General features: G+C 43.3%; 1 protein-coding gene across 1 annotated transcript in view; it reads right to left on the reverse strand.

Moving 5' to 3' along the window:
* LOC120982122 (gastrula zinc finger protein XlCGF28.1-like) overlaps positions 1-5,518 on the reverse strand; it is a 30,628-nt gene extending 25,110 nt beyond the window's left edge. The window contains exon 1 of the mRNA XM_040412073.1: positions 5,508-5,518. The gene's annotated coding sequence lies outside the window, so the exon portion shown is untranslated. The remainder of the gene's footprint in view (positions 1-5,507) is intronic.
* Between the last annotated feature and the right edge of the window lie 12,585 nt (positions 5,519-18,103).

Here is an 18,103-nt window from a genome sequence, read left to right on the forward strand (position 1 = left end):
AACATTCCCTGGATACACGTTCATATTAGTTGTCAATATTCTGGACTGGATGAAGAACAAAAGGCTGGATATAAGTGATCAACTCATCTCTGGGATTACTCTATGTATCCTTGTTCACAGGCTGCAACATACAATCTTCTGCTACATGGAATTCGTATATGACTATTATACAATTAGAAAATATTGGCGCTGGTATAATCTTTTCTTTTTTTCTCTAATATTCTGCACTTTGCTCTTCTCCACATGGCTCGCCATTCATTTTTGCCTGAAGATTGTGAACATCAGCCACAAAGTCTACATTTACATTCAGCGCAGGTTCTCCAAGATGTTCCCATGGATCCTCCTTCCATCCATCTTTGCTTCAGTTACTCTAAGTGCTCCTGCTGCCCTGAGAATCACACAAGAACAAGTTCTAAACTCTACCCAGACTGCACAGAATCTAGGCCATATATTCTTAGAATTTCTTCCGTATGTTGTGTTTTCTTTTTTGTGTTTTTTACTGTTTTTCAGTTCGGCTCTGAATATAATTTTATCTCTGCAAAGACATATTAAACACATAAATGATAACACCATAGCATTAAGATCTGAGATAGTAAAAGCTCATGTCACTGCCGTGAGGACAGTTGTCTCCTTACTTACTTTTAATCTCTTCTATTTTGCTTTACTGCTCATTTTAATCATAGCACATTTATATCAATTTAAGACTCGATTTATCTCTTACCTTTATGCATTATGTCATATTCTTGGCGTACCGATATTAATACAAGGAAGCAGCAAGCTACGGAAAAAGTTACATGCTGTTTGGATCTGTTTTTCTAAGTAAAAGCTTTGCTGTATAATAAGTCAACTAAATGCAGAAATTCAATTTGCTGCATTGAAGGGGTTTTCCCGAGATTTAAATACTGATGACCTATCCTCTTGGCCGATTGCTATTCACCCAGTGCTATTTCTCCCCATGCACCAAGCACTTTATGTTCTGCAATAAATGAAATTAGATCGCTGAGTTCCATGGATCTTTTTGTTTTTTTTCTTATACTTATACCTCGTCACTGTTGTTGGTCCACCATTGGTCCACCTATGTCCGCATGACTGGTGCTAGAGGGGAAGTGCTGACCGTGTATGCTCTTATAACTGGTACAGTCTGGATAGGTGATTAGTATCTGATCAGTGGAGGTCTGACACTCGGGACTCCTCGCCAAGGCCAAGTGACGACCCTTTCATCTGTCTCCTCGCTTAGACGCAGATAAGCCAAACACAAGTGAATGGGGCTGAGCGCGATATCAAGCATAGCCGCTATACAATGTAAGGGACTGTGCTTGGTAAGTTGTGAGAAGGCAGCAGCACTTACAGGAGCACCGGTACCTTCTCAAACAGTGACCTATCCTGAGGATAGGACGTCAGTATTTAAATCTCAGAAAACTCCCCTTCTAGGTTTTTTTTACACCTTGTTGTCTTCCAGTACAGTCCTGCAATGAGTTGGACATCTAGCTCTCAGATAAGTAAACCTTCATAAAACAGCTTCATAAATACAACTTATTTGTTTCAGAGACAATGAAAGCTGGAAAATATATTATATTTAAATTGCGATGAACCTCATACAGTTAATTAAAATAAATCTTAATTGACTATAAGGAGAAAACTGTATAAAGTTAAAACGCTGTGTGATAAAAAATAAAAATCTTGCATTTAACCAGTTTATAAGTGATCCTAAAATTTCAAAAATCTATTTTCTTCATACAAGAGAAGCTTCACTACAGCCTGTCCAGGACTTTTCATGCAGTTTAGATATATTTTATGTCATAGTTTAGCATTTCATTGACTGATATTCCAGTGTGAGAAACAGAATAAACACAAACTGTAACATGCAGAGGGGGATTATTACTTTAATTTTATATTTGTCATGTGAAAACTGATTAGATTGTTTTCTATAATATCTCACCAACGCTTCCGTAGCCTGTTAGTAGCAAACATATTGTCGCAGTGCAGTGCCCCGTGACACTTGTTGCCATGTCGGCTAGCTGCATGTACTCTTGCGTATTGGCTGCTTGGTGCTTGCTGGCTGCGGTGTTCTAGCATGTGAACTGCGTCCTGTGACTTGAATGCGCTCTGTTTTCACGTAGTGTTAATATTTCCCTGATCTGTGCGTCTGGATATGAGGTGGTCAAGTGTTGGAATCAACCTGTTATTTAGACCTGTGAGCTGTGTGCCTGATTCAGTCTGTCTCCAGGAATTCTGTGTGTAGGGTGCATTCTACTGACCTGAGTGTTTGTGATTCGACCCTGACTTGAGTCATCATCCTGATATTTCATCCATGTCTTAGTCTGTCTGGGAGTTTGTACAATGTCGCTAGGTCCTAGTCTGTCTGGGTGTTTGTACTTTTCTACTTTGTTTTGTATTTTGCATGTTCAATGTTCATGTCTGACCAACATGCACCCAGTTCCACATGGTGTCCAGACATGTTTATATGTTGTCTGCCTGTGTACACCATACTCTCTGTGTCCATACCCACATGGGTCCTGGCTTTGTCTGCATGTCTCTGAGTTTGTCCTGTCTGTCAGTGAGTGCCATGCTCCTTGTATCCAGTTCCGCATGGGTTCCTGATGATGTGGGTTCTCTGGGTTCCTGTTACTTGGTCTGTGTCTGAACAGTGTCCTATCTTGCATGTTGGCTTGGGTTCCTGCTTGTTTACCTGTGTTCCTGGTTTGGACCGTTTGTGTCTTTCTACAGTGTCTTTTCCTTGCAGGTCAACTGCCAAATGACCAGGACTGTTTAGCAGTTGCTCCGGTTACTCCCCTGCAGAGAAGACCAGATCCCTGTATAGGGGTTAAAGAATGAATACCAGGAGAGCACAGGAATTACGCCCTTAGGGCCCATTCACACGACCGTATGAACGGATCCGCATCCGTTCCGCATTTTTGCGGATGGTATGCGGATCCATTCATTTCTATGGGCTCTGAAAAGATGCCGACAGCACACCGTGTGCTGTCCGCATCCGTAGTTCCGTTCCGCGGATCCGCAAAAATAAACTCACATGTCCTATAGTTGTCCGCATTAAACGTTCCGTAGCCCCATTCAAGTCTATGGTTCCGCAAAAATGCGGATCATACGGAAGTGCTTCCGTATGTTATCCGCAAAAATACACCATCCGTTCCGGTTTTTCACGGAAGAACGGATCCGCAAAACACATACGGTTGTCTGAATGAGGCCTTAGGGTTTGGCCCTAAGTCAAATTGGTCACTTGGCCCAGTGGTTCTACATCTGCCATTGTTTCCTAGTTGTTTGTCCAAGATTATTCCTATTGGTGGGGTCTGATCATTTGTTTAAAAAAGCATTCCTTTTGGCCTACTCTGGATCTGTTAGTTTGTTTTATGTATGCCTGTGATATATTAAGGGGTTCCTTTGACCCATGAGCATGACACATATCACAATTGGAACTCCAGCTTGTATATGCTTGATAGGCTACTCAAGCAGAAATGTGCCGTTAACTACTACCTGTACGAACTTTGCAGCAGGACAGGTTCTGGGGAGCTTGTTTTTTTTTGCTCATGCGAGACACATGCAGACTTCTGCGGCCATTTGATGAGATCACCAAACTAGTCAGTCACAGCCAGGGCGCCATCAGTGACATCGTACCTTATGCCTTCTTTCTGGAGCGTGCATTGCGTTGTGTCATTGATCAAGCCATAGAGTACCAGGAGCTGGAAGATGAGGAAGTCACAATGTTGAATGAATTCCCAGGCTAGCTACTCCATCTGAGACAAGTCAGCAGGAGTCTGAAGAGGAGTCAGAGGAGGATGGTGGCAGGGGGGAGGAGGAGGAGGAGGAGAAAGAAGAGCAGGCTTTAAACTTTTCAGGGATCCCTGGTGTTGTCCGTGGCTGGGGGGGGAGGAGACCGAGGACGACATTCTCCTGGGCTAAGAGCAGGAGCCAGAGCGCTCCAGCACTTCTAATTTAGTGCAAATGGGGGCCTTCATACTCCAGTGTTTGAAGAGGGACCCCCGTATAAAAAGCATAAAGGTCAAGGACCTGTACTGGGTGGCAACATACCTAGACCCTGGTACAAACTCAAAATGGCGGATATGTTACCAGCATCACAGAGGGCTGTCAGAATGCAGCATTTCCAGGCCTTGATGCGAGAGATGCTGCATTCTTCTGTTTCCGCCACTGGCAGATGAATTTCCACCACAGCGAAAAAGGTGCTGGTACCAATCCTACCGCACCTGCAAAAAGAGGGCGGTTTTAAAATGTTGGTCACTTCGGATATGAGATCATTCTTGCAGCCAACCCATCGACAGCCGCCCTGCTGATCCAGCCTCAGGGAATGTCTAGACCGACAGGTGTCTGACTACATCAGGTTAACGGCCGATGTGGACGCTCTGAAAAGCGAGGAACCCCATTACTACTGGGTGTGCAGGCTTGATCTGTGGCCAGAGCTGGCACAATTTGTCATAGAACTCTTGGTTTGCCCCTCGTTGAGTGTCCTGTCCGAAAGGACATTCAGCGCAGCAGGCGGGATTGTGACCAATAAGTGCACTCGCTTAGCTCACGACAGTGTGGAATACCTCACATTTTTTAAAGTGAATTAGGCATAGATCTCGGAGGAATTCAACACCTGTGATGACCATGTGTAATTGAATTTCCTCATGCCAGCCCACACATATCTGCCACCACGCAGAAAAAACAATGGTCCTTGCCTTATGTATATACAGAGGCATAAAAAGCCTTTTATGTCAGATGAATGCCTAATTTTAGGGGCCTGTACTGGCCGACAGTTACATATTTATCCTGTGACCGCCTAATGTACCTCCAGCCACAGAATCAAAGTTCTTTGCTGTCAGGTGAATGCCTACTGCCTAATTTTTGGTGCCTGTACTGGCCGACAGTTACATTTTTTATCTCTAGCTGTAGCCACATAATCACACCTTTGTCTCACTCCTCTGCCTCTCATTATGGTGGTGTATGCACCGCATTCACCATAAGGACCTTCTAATGTCACAGGGTCATGTGACTGTGCCCCCACCCCGTACTGTGCCCCTCAACACGTACTGTGCCCCCTTATACCTTGCATTGTGCCCTCTTACCACACCCTGTGCAGTGCCCCTAGTCATTCCCTGCACTGTGCCCTGTTATACCCTTTTATCCAGCCACAGTATGGCGGTGTTATCCAGTCACCATACAGAGGTGATATCCGGTCAATGTATGGCGGTGGTATACAAAAACTGTATGGCCATAACTGTATCCCTTTCCCTGCCCACACCATCCTTTTTTAGACTTGGCATTAGCGGGAAAATATGCAGATTGCAGTGCTAAGGACCTTTGCGCCACAATCTGTGTCAGAAATACGCCTAACATAGACATATTTCTATAGAATAAATGACCACCAAATTGTATTATTATTCGGGGTTAGGGCTAATATCTTTATATTATATAGATTCTAGTGTAGTATACTGTGCCCTGTATTTCTCAGTAGAAAATGATCCTTGGGAAACACATTCCTCACCCCTGACCACCAGGACCAGGTAGCGCTCTGTCAATACATGGCGGTATCCCCTCTCTGCTCCGCTGTGTACTGGTGCTTATTCTGACACCAGGGCTGGGTTCACATCCTATTTTTGCCATCCATTTAATGTATACCAAAAATGTATGCGTTAACAGATGCCTCAGACTGACGCCGTACAGTGGAGTCCATTCACCATACAGTTCCATGGTAAAAATAAAATTTATGTTAACATATGCATTTTTTTTATGGACTTTGAACGATACAAAAACGTGGAGTGCTGCACATTTGTATACATCAAACCGATAGGAAATAAAAAATTTCTAGGCACCAGCAGGACACATTTTTGAGAGTTTCCCTTTAAGACGCATAAAAATGGCCCCTGATTAAAATAAACTTTTTTCGTGGGAATTTTTGCCAGTGATCCCCCTCTGGTATATCACTGTCCATGTTGTGGGACTATTTGTGTACTTCTAGTAAGTGTTTACTGGCTGCAAATAGGACCTGAATATTTTTCAGGTTCACCTGCCATTAAAGTAAATGGGGCTCGCCGCGAACGCAAACGAATCGTCCGATATTCATCCACAGGGCCGGCCTTAGGTGTTCAGGTGCCCTGTGCAAGTTAATCTTGTGGCGCCCCCTCCCCCGGTTTACCTAAACATACACAAAGAGGAAAACAATCTTTGTAACAAATAGTTTTTCACACAATCTCAGGCCAGCCTGCTGTAAGAGACCGACTGCGAGCTGTGTCCAGTGGCGGATCCAGAGCCTGGTCTGATAGATAGTCTCAGCAACTATGTTGCTTAATATTGCGGTTAGTTTCCTACCTCCTGCCACGAGGTAGTCACTCTGCTCGTTCTTCGCGGCGTCTCACGTGATCCGACCAGAGAGTGGTTTGCTGGTCGGTGATGTTATCCACCTGCGCCGGTCGAAGTAGCGGAAGTTATACTGTATATTGTGTGGCACAGTGTAGGCTATATGTGTATAACAAACATATTTCATATGAAAACTTACAATTACTTGGCTTGGCCCTTGGGGATCTCGGACGCCACTTCCACACTTTGGCCGGGGGCTTGGTGGAGCTGATGAGTTTTATCCTAATGAGAAAGATTTCATAATAAGGATTTGGAGAAGGGGCAGAGGGATAGCAGAGCAGGAAGAGGATGGTGCTGCTACTAGGGGGTCATACCATGGGGGAGTAATAAAGCCCACCATAATGCCACCCCCAGTAGTAATAATTCTCCTTATAATGTGACAGTGAAAAAAATACCCCCTTCTAATGCCACCAGTTGAGCTAATGTCCCCATAGTGCCCCGATAATGTGCCAGTATAAAATGCCCCTATACAGTGCCCCCATAATGCTCCTCTCCCCCTTCCTTCTAATGCCCCCCATAATGTACCAGTATAAAGTGCCCCAGGCTTCTTGTAGACCCAGTCTGTAAGGATGTGTGCAGCAGGTTGAATGATCACCTTAACAGATAGTTTACTCAATGAATAAAGACTCCATAGGTGTTTTCCAATGCTTCTTTATGCTTCAAGGTAGCAAGGGTATAAACATAGAGGCTTTTTCATCTGTAAATTTCCAATGAAGTTACACAGCTCCCACACTCTGCAGTCACTTCATAACAACTATACAAAATGGAGTTACAGCAGGAAATGGAGGGTGGGAGCAACCAAATAGCCAGAAACAGCAGGGGTGTAAGGATGATACCAAATAATATAGTAACATAACTTGTAATAACAACTGCTAGACCAGACCTGGGCAAACTACGGCCCGCGGGCCGTATACGGCCCGGCGGACCTTTTAATCCGGCCCCCGGGCGGAGCCAGAGGCGTGCCAAGCAACGATACCCCTCCTCCGCGAATGAAGAGGACTTCCGACTCGGCGTGCTGCGTGTGGCATGGCGCGGTGGCAGGGAGGCAGCGTCAGCGGCAGTACTGTCTAGGTAAGACACAGCAGGGGGGGGGTGCCTCGTGCGAGCCGTACCCGGGACCCGGCCGGCCGCAATTATTCCCTTCTCTGTAACAGCGCAGCGCCCGCGGCTCTCATAGTATCGGCTGTGACTGTCTGACACTGACAGTCACAGAGCCGACAAGCATGAAGCTGCGGCCGCCTCCCCCTGTGCTGTGTGTAGTCAGTGTGACTAACACATGGCTGATCATCTCTGAGCATTACGTTTCTAAAGGCAAGGGGGGGGGGAGGGGTGTGTACTATTGTAAGGGGGGGGGGGGTGTTCTGTATATGATGGGGGGGCCGGGGGGGTGTTCTGTACACAAGGGGACAATGGCTGGATTCACAGGGGACAATGGCTGGATTCACAGGGGACAATGGCTGGATTCACATTGGACAATGGCTGGATTCACAGGGGACAATGGCTGGATTCACATGGGGACAATGGCTGGATTCACAGGGGACAATGGCTGGATTCACAGGGGACAATGGCTGGATTCACAGGGGACAATGGCTGGATTCACATTGGACAATGGCTGGATTCACAGGGGGACAATGGCTGGATTCACAGGGGACAATGGCTGGATTCACATGGGGACAATGGCTGGATTCACAGTGGGACAATTGCTGGATTCACAGGGGGACAATGGCTGGATTCACAGGGGGACAATGGCTGGATTCACAGGGGGACAATGGCTGGAATCTGGATTCACAGGGGACAATGGCTGGAATCTGGATTCACAGGGGACAATGGCTGGATTCACAGGGGGACAATGGCTGGATTCACAGGGGGACAATGGCTGGATTCACAGGGGGACAATGGCTGGATTCACAGGGGACAATGGCTGGATTCACAGGGGACAATGGCTGGATTCACAGGGGACAATGGCTGGATTCACAGGGGACAATGGCTGGATTCACAGGGGACAATGGCTGGATTCACAGGGGGACAATGGCTGGATTCACAGGGGACAATGGCTGGATTCACATGGGGACAATGGCTGGATTCACAGGGGACAATGGCTGGATTCACAGGGGGACAATGGCTTTCACTAATATGAGTCACAAATAGTGAAAAATGTTCATTGTTTTGGGAAATTTTGTTTAATAAATTTAAATTTTTTTCTTGTAAGGCAACCTCACTTTTTCATTGTTTAACTATAACAAGTACTCGTACCAGTTGTCCAACAATGATATTTACTGCTTTTTATAAAGAAATACAATTGATTTTATGCAGTATTGAGTTTAGCCTTTTGGCCCGGCCCTCCAAAATATTTTCAGTTTCTCATGTGGCCCCATCGAAAAAATAATTGCCCACCCCTGTGCTAGACAGTAAAAGCTGCGTGGCAGCACACTCCCCGCCTGGTATCGTGAGATACCACTACAATTATTTTCCTTTTAACATACTATTAACATTGCATACAGTAAAACGCTATCCAGCCTTCTCAAGTCTATAAGCTAGCTATATTACTGGATCAGAAATTTTTGGAAGCAGGCATAATTAGGACTGTCTCGGTGAGTGGTCTCAGAAAGGTTTTTGCGTCCCCGTCCTTAACGATCCTGACTTCCACACTTCGAACTCTTCCATCATCACTGGCACTGGCACTTGTAATAAGTCCAACTGGCCACTGGATCCAGTGAGTTTGCTGGTCTTTTAGCAGGACCAGGTCCCCTTCTTTTAAGTTAGGCTTCTGGGTTTGCCACTTTTTACGTCCTTGGAGAAGTGTGAAGTATTCTTTCCTCCATCTGTCCCAGAAACAATCTGCAAGGTATTGAGCGTATCTCCACTGACGTTTATATATGTCCTTTTCATCAAAGATACCCTTTGGCGCTGGAATCTGTCCAATCTTCCGGCTCAATAATGTAGCTGGAGTTTAAATAGTCAGAAGTTCTGGGTCTGTAGATATGGCGGTCAACAGTCTTGATTATTGCTGCAACCTCAGCAAGAAATGTGATGAGCACCTCATGGGTAAGGCGTGAAGAACTCACATCAAGCAACATTGAATCCAGTATGCACCTTGCCATCCCTATCATGTGTTCCCATGCTCCGCCCATGTGTGAAGAGTGTGGTGGGTTGAATTTCCACACGCAGCCTTGATCACTCAAATAATTTTTAACTTGTTGTCGGTCTATCTGTAACTCTCTACAAGCACCAATGAAGTTAGTTCCACAATCCGATATCAACATCTTCACGGGACCTCTTAGAGCAAGAAATCTCCTTAGAGCATTGATAAAACTCGAAGTGTCCATTGACTCGATTACTTCGATATGTACAGCTCTTACACTTAAGCAAGTGAACATTACAGCCCATCTTTTGCTATTGACTTGACCACCACGTGTTCTTCTAGCCGTTACTGTCCATGGTCCAAATATATAGATTCCGACATATGCAAAGGGTGTATCTTCACTCAGTCTGTCTGCGGGTAGGTCAGCCATCTGTTGATACTGCTGTCTACCTCTTAACGTCTGACATTTGACACAGTTGTGAATGATTCCGGCTATTTGTCTTTTCACTCCAACTATTCAGAACCCTGCAACTCTGATTGCACCTTCTGTGTAGTGTCTTCCTTGATGTCTGACTCTCTCATGGTAATGCTGGATAATCAAGGTTGTCAAATGGTGGCTTCTTGGTACTATCAAGGGGTTCTGTTCTCTTCTTAGCAGGTTTGACTTATTCAGCCGTCCACCGACTCGAAGCATGCCCTCATTGTCGATTACTGGGTTTATTGTGAATAGTGGGCTACCCTTTGAGACTGGTCTGTTGCCTCTCAGGCACTGAATCTCTTCTGCAAAGGCTTCTTCTTGCACACAACGTATGACAAATAACTCTGCCTTCTCATACTCTAATGCATTAGGTGACTCCTTGCAGGTGTGCCATCCATGACAAGACGATGTCTGATTAGACTTGCGGAAAGTCTGTGCAATATGACTCAATCTTGCTATGGTCTTCACCAATCATTTCCAAGAAGAGAAATGTTCAAAACGTCTCACCTCCAAGTTTCTTCTTGAGCAGATGTTGGAACTCAATGTTATTACTTCAGGGCGGATTTCTGGATCAGTATCTGGATCCACCAGGTGGAAATCGATATCTTCTTCTGAGTTTGTAGAAGACTGGTCCGTTAAAAACTTGGGTCCTGAAAACCAAATGGTTTGCGTGAGGACAACTGCTGGCACTGACCTTGTAGCAATGTCTGCGGGATTCAAACCAGTCGGGACATAGTTCCATTGTTCAGGTCTACTGATTTTCCTTATTCGTTCTACCCTGTTAGCCACATACACATAGAACCTCCTTACACTGTTGCATATGTAGCCAAGTACGACCTTGCTGTCAGTGTAGTACTTAACCTGATCAATTTCAGTGTCCATTTCATTTTGCAGGAATTCTGCAACTTCGACAGCCAGGGTTGCGCCATACAATTCTAATCTTGGAATAGTGTGAGCAGGTTTTGGAGCTATCTTAGCCCTTCCTAGTAGAAAACCGTCATGGGATCTTCCAGAGGGATCTATGATCTTGAGATAAGCCACAGCCGCTATTGCCTCGGTAGATGCATCACAAAAGATGTGAATCTCTTTCCTCAGACTTATTGAAATTGAAGTGGATGAATAGCAGCGTGGGATATTTCTTCCAGTTCTTCCAGTACCTTAATGGAGTTTCTCCATTTCTCCCATTTAGGCAGTAGGTCTACTGGCAGAGGGGCATCCCAATCTGTCACTCTCTCAGTAAACTGGCGAAGTATGGATATGGATACGAATCGTCCATCACTAATGGTAGAAGATATCCTTTCTATGATCTATAGAGGCATGAAGGGTTCATACAAAGATTGGGAACCATCTTAGACATGATCAGAAATATAGGCCTCACAAAGAGACTGTATACTGTAGGCTTTTCGGCTACTGTTCTACTATTAGGGCAATGGTGCCCTCCAAGTGTGAGAGGAACAACCAAGCTTGTTACCTCCTCAAGAAACAATATGCTAATATATAACTTAAAGGGATTGTCTAACTTCAGCAAATGGCATTTATCATGTAGAGAAAGTTAATAAAAGCCACTTACTAATGTATTGTGATTGTCCATATTGCTGATTTTGCTGGCTGGATTCCTTTTTCCATCAGGTTATACATTTCTGGTTTCCATGTTTACGACCACCCAGCATCAGTGACCGTGCTTGCACAGTATAGGAAAAAGCACCAGCCTATGTGAGCTCCCACGGTCCCGGCCAGTGCCTTTTTTTACAGTGTGCAAGCACGGCCACCAATGGTGGATTGTAGGGTGGCCGTAACCATGGAAATGTTCAAAGGAAAATCCCAGCAGACGTGACTTGAATGCTCGTAGAAATTTATTCTCATATAACAATATGTCCCATAATAAAGGACGCGTTTCGGCTAAACTGCCTTTTTCAACAAGTAGATGTACATTGTAGGTAACAGATATATATACACACATCAATGATTGAGGATAGGAACCTCCCTATGACATCAGCGCCCAAAAAAGGCGGTATATTCAAGGTAACATAGTAACATAATCAAATCAATCAAGAAGACGGCACAGGTATCAAAACACATATCAATAATTATTAAATGTTATTAAATACCAGTACAGCAGAGAAAATCCTTCATTAGGTAGTCGATGTCTAGAAAATAATAATACATAAATTAATATTTGATGGTAAACAGAAAATGCACAGGTAAACAAAATCAGACCTCAAATATGCATAATTTCGTAATCTCTGTTGAGACCCCTTGGATGTAAGGTATCTAGGGTATGGATCCAATAAGCCTCCCGGCGCAATAATAGTTTTTTAATGTCACCTCCCCGCCTGGGTCTGGTGACCTGCTCTATAACCTGAAACTTCAATTGAGCACTTGTGTGGTTATATTTCTCAAAATGGGAGGGAATTGGTAAAAGTAAATTCTTGGTCCTGATGTTTGACTTATGCTTTCCAATGCGATCTCTGACGCTCTGTATTGTTTCCCCAATATATAACAACCCACATGGACATTTTATTAAATATATAACATTGGCTGATTTACACGTGAAGAAGCCATCCACTGGGTAAGTGCGTCCAGTATGTGGGTGATCCCTTTGATTATGTTAGAGCACTGGAAGCAATGCAGACACGGAAAAGTGCCCTTCCGCTGTGTGGCCAGTACACTCTGTTTGAGGGTACCTCGAATACTCCCAATATCCGCACGTACTAACTTTGTTTTTTTTAATTACAAATAAGGGGCGGATTTTTGAATTCATCAATCTGGGGGTGTGCTTTTTTTTAACAAATACCAATGTTTCTTTACAATATTATCCAATTTTTGGTTGAAAGGATGGTATTTATGGATCAATGCCACTCTTGGTGTTTTATCTTCCAGGAAACTAACCGTGTGATTATCATACGTGACTGTGAACTGTAAACCAGTGCGCGCATGGTTCAGATGTAGGATGAAAGACGTTAGGGTCTCATGTGGCCCCGCCCATATGCAAAAAATGTCATAGATGAATCTTTTCCACAATAAAATGTGATTATGGTACCATTCAGTGTTGTATACAAACTCATCCTCAAATTTCGACATATATGCATTTGCATAGGGCGGGGCCACATTCGACCCCATCGCGGTCCCCCATTTCTGCAGGTAATAAGAATCTTCAAACATGAAATAGTTTTCATATAAGAGAAGGTGAAGCAGCTGTATAAAAAATTCACGTTCAATGATGGAATAATTCCTTCTTTCCAAAAATGACTTAACAGCCTGTATACCTCCACTGTGTTCAATGGAGGTATACAGGCTGACCACATCAATCGTCACCAACAAGCTGTCTGGCGGAACAGGACCTAATTGTGCAATAGTGCTGAGAAAATGTTGTGTATCTGCCAAGAAAGATGGGATATCCCTTATCAGGGGTGTAAGTATCTTCTTAAGCATTATTGCCAATGGGGACAGGATGGATCCCACTGAGGCCACTATTGGGCAACCTGGGGGGTCAATTAAGGTTTTATGCACCTTGGGGAGCACGTAAAACACGGGTGTTATCGGTGTTTGATTAATCAAAAAGGTGTGCATATTATTATCAAAAACACCTAATGTAGCAAAGTGATCTACAATCTTCAGTATTTTTCTTTTAATACGAAAAACCGGATCTGTGGTCAAGAGTTCATATGTGTTATGGTCTGAAAGTTGTCGATTCACCTCTGCTACATATTTTGCCCTGTCCATAAGGACAATGGCGCCCCCTTTGTCTGCTGGCTTTAAAACCACACTCTTATCATCCATTAGTGATTTGATAGTAGTCCTTTCTTGTGGTGTCACATTGTGTGTAAACCGCAGTTCCCCACTCTTAATCTTGTCTATATGCTTCTTAATGTCCCTATAGACCAGTTCTATATAAGTCTCAACCGGGTGATAGAATTTGGGGGGCATAAATTTACTAGGGTTCTTCAGACCTAAATCTCTCAAGCATAGGCTACTAGGTCTCTCTCCATCATCCGGACCAGCAGTTCTGTTACCATGATCCAAAAAGTGAGCTTTTAATCGCAATTTGCGAAAAAAATGGTTTAAATCAATATCATACTGAAAAGTGTCAAAATGAGTAGAAGGACTAAATGAAAGTCCCTTCTGGAGGGCCGACATCTGTACAGGACTCAAGATCTGTGAGGAAAGCGGTGGCTGCGGTGCTTGCGCCCCGCGGGCCTCCTCCTCCTTGTGGACGCTGACTGCCTCTCCGAAAAAAAAAAGAAGAAGAAGAAGAGCGGGTGTCTTGTGGTCCCATGTACTCGCTTCCGGAGCTGGAGGTAAAGGATCCGGGTCTTGCGGGCCGTCTGTAACCTGGTTTCTGATGCCATGAGGGATCTTGCCATTTGTAAACAAGATTTAAATGATAATCTTCGCTATCACGCAAGAACTTGGACCTTTTCTTTATCTCCGTTTCTTTACGGTATGTGGAGATATAATTATGCACGGACTCCTTCAATTTCCCGAATTCTTCTGAGGTTAAGGAGTCTCTCAGCTACTGTTCGGTAACTGCAATCTGTGTCTGTAATTCGGTTACCGCCGTATGTATGCGTCTGATTGTCATCAGAATAAGGTCATAAGAGCATTTATTAATAATTTTCTCGAAATTACTAGTGTATTCAGGATCGTTGGAGAAGAAAGTAGGGCGTAAATGAACCCTTAAGCCTCTAGGGATCCTTTTGACCTTAAAGTACTCTGCCAAGGTGGTCGCATGTAACTCATACGAGGTAAGTCTCCTGCGTTCGCGTTCCCAATGCCGCTTCTGGAATTCGCTTTTAGGGATATTAAGGAATTCAGAGGTGGATGTATCCTCTCAGCATCGACATCTGCAAAACTCAGTGTTGATGTGTCGGAAGACATCTGTTGATAGCGGTACACGTTCCTGTAGACAAGTGTAAAGATAAATCGGCCGGCACACGCTAAGATGCACGCCGCGCGGGATAGGACCGGTTCCATGTGTAGTTAAAAGGAAAATCCCAGCAGACGTGACTTGAATGCTCGTAGAAATTTATTCTCATATAACAATATGTCCCATAATAAAGGACGCGTTTCGGCTAAACTGCCTTTTTCAACAAGTAGATGTACATTGTAGGTAACAGATATATATACACACATCAATGATTGAGGATAGGAACCTCCCTATGACGTCAATGCCCAAAAAAAGGCGGTATATTCAAGGTAACATAGTAACATAATCAAATCAATCAATCAAGAAGACGGCACAGGTATCAAAACACGTATCAATAATAATATCAGTAACCATGGAAATGAGCAGTGCCTAATGTAATGAAAAAATTTGTCTAGCCAGCAAAGGAAGCAATTTGGATAATCACAATACATTAGTAAGTGCCTTGTATTAAATTTTTCTAAATAATAAATGCCACATGCTGAAGTGAGACAACCCCTTTAAGAATACAGGGGCACATTTATTAAGAGTGCCATTTTAGACGCCGGTCTTAATAAAACCCCTAAGCTGGTAGTGGTTCCACCGAAGTTAGGAAGAGGCGCCGTCCTTTTCTTAACTTTGGCGGTTCCTCCGCCAGTTCTAAATGTAAGACAGCTTTCTAGCTGTCTTATATTTAGATCTTTTTCTATGCCTGAAACAGCAGTAGAAAACGGTAATTATACTGGCCTACCCGCCCGTCCACTTCCACGCCTGCGCCACACCCACTTTTTTAGACCTGGTGTGAGCGGGCAGAGGTCGCAGATTAATGCACAACTAACCTCTGTGCTGCCATCTATGCCTGAAATATGCCCATAAATGACCCCACAGTGCTTTGCATCCACCTGAGAAAATAAATGATTTCTAGTACCACCCCTTCTACATGTGTCACATAGGGGCACATTTATTAAGACCAGGATTCGGCGGATCCACCGGATCCACCACCGCTTCCAAATGTAAGACAGCTTCCTAACTGTCTTACATTTAGACCATTTTCTACACCTAAAACAGGCCCGTCTGCTTCACCGTCCACACCATGCCTACTTTTTTTAGACCTTGCATGAGCAGGGAGAAGTCGCTGATTGCAGTGCAAAGCACCTTTGACAACAATCATCACCAGAAATACGCCTAATTTAAGTGTATTTCTGTTTTATAAATGACCCCCATAGTTTTTACATGGCACCATATCACCATATACTGTGGCCACTATCCCATTAACAATTATTACTAATATATCACCTATGGTATGTGATAAATGTATGGTCACTGGGGGTCCAACAGTTGGGACCCAACCAATTATGAGAATGAGGGTCCCCAAGTCCCCTGTGTGAATAAAGCTGTGATGTACCACTCCACTCCCTGTTTTCTAGATCGATGGGGCTCCCAGTGCTCGGACCACCAGTGATCATAGATTTATCACATATCCTGTGGATAAATAATACATGTTTTTTATGGACAGACCCCATCAGTTCATGGACATTATATTCTCGGCCTGGCACACTGCCTCAATTGAGCATTCAAATTCCAATGAAACTATCCAAACATGGAAAAATATTTGCGTTTCCTATATCCGATAGTCATATATTTTGGATCTTTCCATCTCAGCTGTATGTTCTTTCTCCATGTTTATAAGACAGAAGCATTTCTTTAAGACGAGTAGTCACCACACAACTTTTTGCCTTCTATACAGTCTGATATATAATAGTCTGATAATACAAATCTACTAACATTATTACCAATATGGCTACAATTTGGGATATCACTGTATTGGTTGCACATTGGATTTCTCTATTGATAACATTCCCTGGATATATGTTCATATTAATTGTGAATGTTCTGGACTGGATGAAGAACAAAAGTCTGGAAATAAGTGATCAACTCATCTCTGGGATTGGTCTGTTCATCCTTATACACAGATTCCTTCTAGCAAGTGTTGACTATGTCGTGTTCACAGAAGGATATCATACAATTGCGCATAGTCTTCTTTTCATTAATATTCTCTATTTGGCTGTAATCTTCTGCACTTTGCTCTTCTCCACATGGCTCACCATGCACTTTTGCCTGAAGATTGTGAACACCAACTATAAATTCTACGTCTATATTCAGCGTAGGTTCCCCAAGATGTTCCCATGGATCTTCCTTCCATCCATCTTGGCTTCAGTTCTTATAAGTGCTCCTGTTGGCCTGAAATTAGCAGAAAAGCAAACTCTAAACTCTACAGCCTTACAGAATCCCGATCACTTATTCTTAGAATTACTTTATTACACACCTTACATTGTCTTTTCTTCTTTGTGTCTTTTACTGTTTTTTAGTTCGGCTCTGAATATAATTTTATCATTGAGAAGACATATTAAACGCATAAATGATAACACATTTAGAGCTCAGATTGCTGAGGTTCATGCCACTGCAATGAAGACATTCATCTATATACTTACTTTTAATCTTTTCTATCTTGCTTTACTGACCTCTATATTTATAGCAATTTTATATCCGCTGTGGCTTTATGCCTTACCTTTCTTATACGCATTGTGTCATATTCTCGGCTTATTACTATTAATAAGAGGAAGCAGCAAGTTACAGAAAAGGCTGCACACTCTTTGGCTTAATTGCTATTGCTTGGCTAGAAATTCTATTGTATAATATGGTAACGGAATATATTAATTAGACATCGGTAATTTATCCTCTGTATTATGATGTCCTATATTTTTGCAGTACGGTTCCCTTCAATGTCTAATATTTAATTATGATAAAAATAAGCATTTATAAAACAACTGAAAAAATAAAATTTTTGTACTTAGGAACAATATAAAACAAAATGGAAGGATAATAAATCCCATTTGTAATCATAATTCTTTTTATATGCAATAATGTCGAATACACTCTTTGTCCAAAAAAATTAATACACCAAGAAGGAGTCATTGGAATGGAAAGACACTTTCTATGTGTGAATGTACTGATAATATTGAAGAAAACTGTACAAAAACTGTCAGAAAGGCATATATAGTGGGTAGGGATGAGCGAACCCGTGGAAGTTCGGGTTCGGCTGAATTTGACCCAAACCCCATTAACCTCTTAAGGACACATGACGTACCGGTACGTCATGATGTCCTGGTACTTAAGGACACATGACGTACCGGTACGTCATGTGTTGTTCCGATCACTGCCGCCCGGCCGGCAGTGATCGGAACAAGGTGCCTGCTCAAATCATTGA

The sequence above is a fragment of the Bufo bufo genome, chromosome 11, assembly GCF_905171765.1.
Source record: "Bufo bufo chromosome 11, aBufBuf1.1, whole genome shotgun sequence".
Classification (NCBI taxonomy): domain Eukaryota; kingdom Metazoa; phylum Chordata; class Amphibia; order Anura; family Bufonidae; genus Bufo; species Bufo bufo.